The 8,896-nt window shown below is 40.7% G+C and overlaps 1 pseudogene; it reads left to right on the plus strand.

Moving 5' to 3' along the window:
- LOC102822207 overlaps positions 1 to 6,231 on the plus strand; it is a 10,354-nt pseudogene extending 4,123 nt beyond the window's left edge.
- The last annotated feature ends 2,665 nt before the right edge of the window (positions 6,232 to 8,896 follow it).

Below are 8,896 nucleotides of genomic sequence, written 5' to 3' on the forward strand. Positions count from 1 at the left end.
CCAGTTTGAGAAATGCTGAGCGTGTTCTTCCTTTTTGATTTTCTTATTCCAGATCTTTGCACATTTTATTATAATATTTGGCTTTATCTTCTCAAGTTGATCTTTGAAATTTTCTTTTCAGCTCTTGGACCTCCACATTTCTTACATTTGCTTTAGCATCGCTACTGCTAGACTCTTTTAAAATAAGAAAACACCCATCAAAGAAGTAGGGGAAGTTCATGGGGATGGTATGAAACTAACTTTAGATGAGAATGCTCCCTATAGGGTCTAGTAAGGGACTTTGGGAAAGATTGTAAACTCCAAAGTACCCAGTAAAGGGGAAATGGAGGAGGGGCTTTTTCTGAGTTAGGTTAATAAAACTCTTTGTCAAATGGTCACGCTGCATGTCTGCCCTTGTCTACGGGACTGGGTGCCCAATTTTGCAAAATTGAATAAAGAAAACCTCACTCTCATTAAAATTAGTACAGATTGGATTACTTGAGCATTTGTTAGTATAGACAACATTTCTCACAAATTTGGGGGTCCATCTGGGATTTTCTGCCCGCTTGGAGTGGCAGCCCTGGTGGAAAAGGAGACACGTCCTGCCTTGGTTTTGGTGGCCTACTCCACAGGGTTGATTGCCTACCAGCAAGAGCCAGAAAAAGACCCGAAACTGTTCAAAAGTGATCAGAATTAGTGAAAGAGACATAGAAGACTGAGAAGCGAGTAACCATGGCAGCCAGACAATCTGTGCACAATCCAGGGCAGGAAAATTGGACTGTAAATATTGCCCTTGTGGTCAGGCATTTTCGGAGGTCATTGTGTATCTGAGATGCATCTTGGATGCAAAATGAGTGCTGAGTCCCAATCTGGTTGGAGAAAGACAAAGTGAAATCTCAGGGTAGTATACAAGAAATCTCCATGAGTACCCAAACATGGGGAAATTTCAGAAGGTTGAGTATGCAAAGGAACTCGGACACCAAGACCAAAAGAAAATGGAGAATGGAATTCTAGGCCTAGGGAAGAAGGGAACAGGAGAGACTCCCACAGACATTCCTCCTGTCAGTCCTTTGGAGAGAATATTAAAGGCTTAGGGGACAATTCCCCAACTCTGGAAAAAGATAAAAATATTGCTTTTTTATTTGGCCAAAATAACTAGTCCATTCACCATTTGTGTTCTGGCCTCAATTCAGTTCCAATGAGGACTGGGTCTGCCAGACCCTAGCCCTTCATGTAAACAGTAGAACTCGGCCTTCTCAGAAGGAGATAGCCTAAGATCTTTTTTGGTCAGTAGGGGGAGTGGAATCAGTTCCAAAGATGTTCTCCCTTAAAGGATGGAGACCAAAACGAAAAGATTGAGATGATGAACTGTTAAGAAAAGCTCAGAAAGTTTTTGTAAGGAAAGAGGAGGAAAAACAGGCAGAAAGCCAGAATTATGGTATCTACTGTGAATAAAATAGAAAATTAGAGGCTAGAACAAGACCCCCTTCTTAAGGGAAGTGGAACAGTGACTACAGAGTTAGGCTTCTTCAAAGGAAAGGGAGGAGAGAGGCCTGGGCCAGGTCCCCAAGCCCACCAGCAGATGAATGTTGTGGGAAAATAGGCCATTTCAAAAGAGAATGTCCAGAGATAAAGAAGCAAAGGAAAAGATTCCCCTCATGATACTAGAAATTAACTGTTTAATCTTTTGTAATGGTATGTAATTGTAAGGTTGGGTTAGGATTAGAGAGGTCGAGGGGTAGATAAAGGTAAATATGAGACTTCTGACTGAAGAGGAAAAAGGAAAAATTCACTCGTGGATATAGATTAAAGATGGCATTAGGGGAGAGTTGGAAACTCCACTCTTGGGAGTGGAACTAAAAAGAGAAAACTGGGGGAGCTGGTCCATAGAAGACAATACCCTATCCCTGTAGAAGGGAGAAAGGGTCTGCAGCCAGTAATAAAGGGCCTTGTTGTTGTTGTTAAGTGCCATCGAGTCGGTTCCGACCCATAGCGACCCTGTACAGGGTTTCCGAGGGTGTAAATCCTTACGGGAGTAGAAAGCCTCATCTTTCTCCCGCGGAGCGGCTGGTAGTTTCGAAACGCTGACCTTAAGGTTCGCAGCTTAAAGGGCCTAGTGATTAGTTTTTTGTGTTTGGTATGGTAGTTTTCAAATATAATTCTTGCACAGACTATTTGAGTTTATAAAGCAAAATTCTGAGTTAGCACATTCAAGGTGAAATCGGGCACTGAAAAGTTGTTTTGTTCTATTTTAATATCTTTGATATTCTTTTTGCAGTAAAATGGTATAAATTAATCCATTTCAAAGGTGGTTAAGGATTTGTTTGGCTGGTGTAATAGTAATTTTCAAAATTGTACATTGCTCAAGGTTTTATCTGTGTGTTTATTTTTTATTTGTATTAATGGTTCATATCTGAGAACACAATACCATTTTAAATGATATTTGTTGTACCAACACTCTTTCTGAATTGAAAACATTTTCTCTTTTTTTGGTAAATTCGGGCCACCCTGTATGTATGCATTTCATTTTGTTACCAGAAGGAAAAGGATATTGTGCTGTGGAAGTGAGTATTGATAGCTTCCGTTCATTTGGGCAAGGTTATAATGTTTTAAAGTATGTTTAATTGACATTCCTATTTGAGAAGCTTTTAAATGAAGTACTGTATTCATGCATTAAGATAATAGAGCCAATAATGTTTCTTTTCGTTTAAAGAAATGAACAGAGTGTAGTAGAATATGTTATCCCTGAATATATTGTTAATCCCCTCAATTTTTTTGAAACTGAAGGGTCAAATGGCGTTCATTTCTAAAGAGGCACCATGCCATAGGCTCCCCTACCTGGGATCCCTGAGAAACTACGAGCTGGCCCTTTCTGCTTGGCTAACCTTCAGGTTAAAAGGACTTTTGGTCCAAACCCATTCCTTTGAATTCACTGTTCATCACTTCCAACCAGGAGACATAGTGCTGAACTAGACCTTAAAAGAGAACAGACTTCAGCCACAATGGGAGGGCCCTTACCAGGTGTGGTTGACCAATGAGACAGCTATTCAGACAGTGGAAAAGGAGTAGACTCATTGTACTCAAGTAAAGGGACCAGTGAAGGTAAAGAGGGACGCTCCCTAAGGGAAAAGTAATTACTGGTGGGAAGCAGATCCCTTGCCCAGGGAGCTCCTCAAAGTGAGCTTGACAAGAGTCTGAGAGGCTGCCTTGCTGTACTGTTGCCAGACTGTCAATTTTCCCTGGTCCCTCTCACTCTTGGGGGTCTAAAGAATTAATCCCACCAAGTCACTTCTCAGTAGACCTGGTAGAATTGGGGGCATATATTAAGTCAAAGCAAGAGTACACTTCACAAAGACAAGCAGGTCTGTCTCCCAAATGGAGCAAAAGTGGCTCTCTTAACATATTTTCATGGATATGCTTGGTTTTAGAATGAGGGATCAAGGGAAAATATCCACTGACTAGTTTTGCTATTTTCCAGATGTGTCTGATGAAAGGGGGTATGGAATAATGCTAATGAGATTGTATCATTTCAATTGTGGTATCAGTTGTGATGGTCAGAACTGTAATTGTAGAAGATATGTAACTAAAAGGAGGGAATAGTTCTTTTTCATTTCGGGAACAGATAATTCCAGGACATCAAGCAGGAAGGGCATGAGTGGAACTTGGAATCCCTGCCTGAAAAAGCAGAGACAGCAGAGATGGTGACAAAAGTGGTGACATGGAGCAGCTATGGACTCTAGGCCCAGGGACTGAATAAAGCTTGTGTGCCTAGGGGCTGGAGATTGGCTTTTGGACATATATATTTGTATCAAATATTTATGACTTATTTAATATAGGCATAGTCAGCTGTACTCTTAGGGACATTAAAATTTGATACTCTTAAAAAATAACAATAAAAGGAGCCAACAGATACAAAATAGATTTGAGAAGTATAAATGAAGATGGACCAACATGTTTAAAGAGAAAAGGGGAGAATTTGTGAGAAATAGCTGTTGGGGTGGTCCATCTTGAGAATCAAGGATATCTTGGGGGTAGCAGGTTGGCATGACAAAAGGGAACTCTGAGAAGAGGAAGGGACTAGTTTGACTTGCTAGACTCTTTTAAAATAAAAATACAGCCATCAAAGAAGTAGAGGAAGTTCAAGTGGAGGGGATGAAACTAACTTTAGATGAGAATGCTCCCTGTAGAAGCTGGTAGGGGACTTCAGGAAAGACTGTAAACTCCAAAATACCCAGTAAAGGGGAAATGGAGGAGGGGCTTTTTCTGAGTTAGGTTAATAAAACTCTTTGTCAAATGTCCATGCTGCATGTCTGCCCTTGTCTACTGGGTTGGGCACCCGATTTTGTAAAATCAAATAAAGAAAACCTTATTCTTTCTAAAATGAGTACAGATTAGATTATTTGAGCATTTGTCAGTATAGACAACGTTTCTCACAAGCCATAAAACATTCAATAGACCCTGTGAACCTGGCTGGAAACCTGGTTAGCTAGCATTGTGGCAAGACCTGGGAATTCTTGGGCCCAGAATCAGTGACATAGCCACAGAGAACTAGAGTAGAGAGTGAACCATCCAGCTGTCAAGAAGACAGGGCATATGCATAAGAACATCCACACTTGCAGAGAAAACCCACTTGACCTGGCTTCAAGGACTGGATGATCAGAGCGCAACCAGAAGAGGAAAAAAAGAATAATCTGAGACAATTTGATGAACTTGACCTACAGCTATGGATGCAGTACCTCAAAAGAGGGAACAAATCTTTACAGGGAGGATCATTCCCACCCCCTCCATACACAGAGTAAACAGGGATGATCAACTTGGACATTGGCTACCCAAAATGGGGAGGCTACAAAGGCAAGAAGTGACTGGCTTACAAGCTTTCAAGAGGGAGCCTAGATTCATAGGGTGTGGAGGAAGGTAGACTCTCCACTGAGTAGTATTCAATCTGATAGTGTGAGGCTAATGAAAGGAAATGCGGATAGGTCTCTCGTGATACAATAGTGAATAATTGTTCTCAGGACTGACTGTGAGGGTTGGAAATGTAAAGGTAGACATTTTCTTTTGTAGCAAGAGGAGGGAAGTGATTGACTTTGTAGTCTAGGAGCAGAGGTCCCTGGGACCATCAATGGAGAAGAGCAAAGAGCGGGACCCTACCCAGAGAAGCAGTGATGCCTGAGATGGAGGCAGAGACAATGACGTGGAGAGATGGAGTGGCTGGGGACTTTAGATCCAGAGAGGGAGAGGGGCTCTGTGCTGATGACCTGGGGGCAGGCATGCAGGGTATACCCTTTGGTTGGTTGATGATGCATGGAGGGGATTGTAACCATGGCAATGAAATGATATACGATAGGATCAATGTAAAGCTAATGTTCTCCCATGTAGACTATCACATAATTCACAATAAAACATTTTAAAAAAGAAAAAATAATACATTTTGTACCTGCCTGATTAACAAAAGATTTGAAGATCGAAAATATTCAGGTCCCATCCTTTTGTATACTGTTGGTGGGAATGTAATTTAATGCAGCCTTTTGAAAGGGCAAATTGATACCATCACAATGTTAATTATGCATACCCTTGAAAAAAAAAAAAGAGAGAACGTCAATTCTAACCGAGGCCCTATGCTTGTGAACACCTTGGTGGATTATTACCTGGAAACCAATTCTCAGCCAGTATTGCACATCCCGACTACATTGCAAGAGCCACTTGGTAAGCACCTCTTGGACAAGATCAACAAACATGTGGGCAAATCCACCAATCGTTTATCCATCCTCTTTCTCTTAGGGCATATGATCCAACTACAGCCATCATGGAAGCACAAGCTCTGTTAAGCACCTCTTTTGCCTTCTTTACTAAAATGTCTCAAGACTGACAGTAATGTAGTAGTCTTCACAACAGAAGTTTTAGTGTTGATAACCATGCTACCAATGATTCCACAGACCAGGAAACAGCACCTTCATGCCTTTTTGATATTTTTGGCCATCTTTCATCTTAGTGTCTAAAAAAAAAAACAGGCCATGTAACAGAAATCTATCTTGTCCATCTCTATGCCAGTGTTTATGCTCTCTTTCATCATCTTTATGGAATGCACCATTGCAACTTTGTCTCCTATCTACGTGCTCACTAAAGTACAAGGAAAACTTGGAGACTTTTGAAGAAGTAGACAAGCCAATGATGGAGCATGTACAAATTCATCTGCAATTAATAACTGGATCCAAGGACCATGAACTGGACCCTCAAAGGTATAGAAACTAAATGATTAAGTGACACCGAATTGTAAAGAATCTCTTGAAAGATTGAAAATGTAATCTAGGAGATGGCACTATTGCAGTATTAATTAATACAGATTTTCTTCAATTTATGGAATCATTCCATTTTGTGGATTTATACAGCTTTGTATGAATTTCTTACACATTCCTAATACTTTGATGGATAACCAATAACCGTTTTAACAGAGAAATGGACTGTTCAGTGCTTGCCTTGCAAATACTCAAGAAAACTTGCACCTTAGTGGACTAATTATTCATAAAAATCAGCAGGCAAAGCATATGGCTGAAAACAAATGGATTGGAATCCTTAGGTCCCTTCCTTCATCTTGCATAGACAGGTGATGAACTTTCTCAGTGAGGCCTCTGCAAAAGTTCCCTGGTATATTCACTAGAGAAACTGAATCAAAGAGGCTATTGATTAGAGGATTCCAGGTATGGTGGAGGTTGGAGCTGAGGTTTAGGGACTGGAAAGTAGAAGCTCCAGTCCCTCTTCCCACTTTCCTCTAGCTACTGCCAGACAGAGGATTAAACCCTTTTTAGGTGTTCAGTAACTGTCACAGATACTGATATTTGCTGATTTCCCCCACTGTAAAAAGTGGCTCACTGCCTGAGAATCTCATCTCTCTACAAATCCTACCTCTTGCATGCAGTCAGTTTAGGGTAACTCATTGTGAAATATGTTGTATGTACTATATGAAATATATATATAAACCTTAATAACAACATCTAAACCCCTATGGTCACCACCACACAGCTGAAGAATTACAGCATTAACTATATATTAGAAGCCCTCTGTATAATCCTCTCTCATTTCAATCATCTTTCTTTTTTGTCTCCATTCCACCTTTTCTTATTTTTATGTTAATGAACACTTGTTTTTCTTTGAAGGAGCCCTGCTAGTACAGTGGTTAAGTGCTCAGCTGCTTACTGAAAGATGTTCAGTTCAAGTCCATCAGGTCATTCTCTGAGAAAAAGAAGTGAAAATGACTTCCATAAAGATTACAGCCTTGGAAACCCTATGGGGCAGTTCTCTGTCCTGTAGGGTCACAATGAGTCAGAGTTGACTTGAAGGTGATGGGTTTGGGTGTTTATTTTTGTTTGGTTTGCTTTTCTTTATGGTTTTAGCACATGTATTGTTTTATTGTATAAAGCTGATTAAGAAGTCAAGCCTGACTAAAGAAAGGGTAACTTTGTGACTACTAGATGAAGGCTTCCAAGAGACAAAGGGATGAACATAGTGTCTGAGTCTTTATCTGGCTTCACCTTTCTAAGAGTTTACAAGAGCCCCCTCTGGGCAAGTTAGTGGACAGGGCTACGAGTGGGACCAGGCTTACCCTGGTCAGAGCATCTGCCAAGGCCTAGAATGAAGGTCAGAGACTAGGTGTGCTGCGGAAATATGGTTAGTGGAGGCCTCAACTGCTCTATGTCTTCTGCTTCTAGCACTCAGAAATAGGTCAAAGCAAAATACTTCTGTGTGGTGAAAAGAATGTCTCAACTGATCTAAGGAACAAAAAGGGAGAATAGGAGCTTTAGTGCATGGTCAAGAAAAGCTAAGTACAGATAGGATCTAGGCTGATATCACCTGCACATGTCCTTTGGTTAAAAGCACAGCATATACAATTTTGTAATAATAGTAAATACTGCAAAAAAAAAAAAAAAATGTATTCTGTAACATGGATAGATATGAATGCATGTATGGGTTAATGGGTCAGACTGCAAAGCCATTTGAACTACAAGGTTGGTGGTCCAAGCTCACCAGTTGCTCCTTGGAAACCCTATACAGGGCCGTTTTGGGTCAGAACCAACTCGACAGCACTTAACAACAACAGAAACTACCATCACACTGATTCTGATTCATAAACAGTTTCTGAGATTATTTATCTTTATGAAACCAGATGGAATCATCCTTCGCCCAAGAAATGACTGGTGGTTTCAAAATTCTGACCTTGTGGTTAAGAGCTCAATGGCTAACTTAACAGTGTCACCAGGGCTGCCATAGAGTCAATTCGAACTCCATGACCCAGTAGGACAGAGTGAACTGTTCCATAGGGTTTTCAAGGCTGTAAATCTTTTTGGAAACACACTGCTTCATCTTTTCCCCATAAACCACCTGGTGGGTTTAATCCAACAACCTTTAGGTTAGCAACCCAGCACTTAACCCACTGCTGTACCAGAGCTCCTTTGGTAGATCTAGGCATATGTATAAACACATTTATGTGCACTGCATATAGAGTGACATATATAACAAACTGCTCAGATACGTACTCTTCTAGATATATAAAAATCTCTCAGGATTGGATTACTGGCTCAGGGCTTTGTGACCATAATGTCTAGAGACAGCTTAGTCAATTGGTATAACATAGTTCAAAAACATAATGTTCTATATCCAAGTTTGATGAGTGGTGTCATTGGTCTTAGAAACCTGCAACTGGCATTCTAAGATACACCTATTGGTTTCTACTCGTGTGGAGTAAAAGAGAGTGACAGAAATCAAAGAATCAAACAAAAAACCAATCCATGGTACTGGTGGCTGTGTGCCGTGGAGTCGGTTCCGACTCATAGTGACCCCGTACAGGGTTTCTGAGGCTGTAAATCTTTACGGAAGCAGAACGCCTCATCTTTCTCCCTCGGAACAGCTGGTAGTTTCGAAC

Source organism: Chrysochloris asiatica, unplaced genomic scaffold (assembly GCF_000296735.1).
Source record: "Chrysochloris asiatica unplaced genomic scaffold, ChrAsi1.0 scaffold00095, whole genome shotgun sequence".
In the NCBI taxonomy this organism is placed as follows: domain Eukaryota; kingdom Metazoa; phylum Chordata; class Mammalia; order Afrosoricida; family Chrysochloridae; genus Chrysochloris; species Chrysochloris asiatica.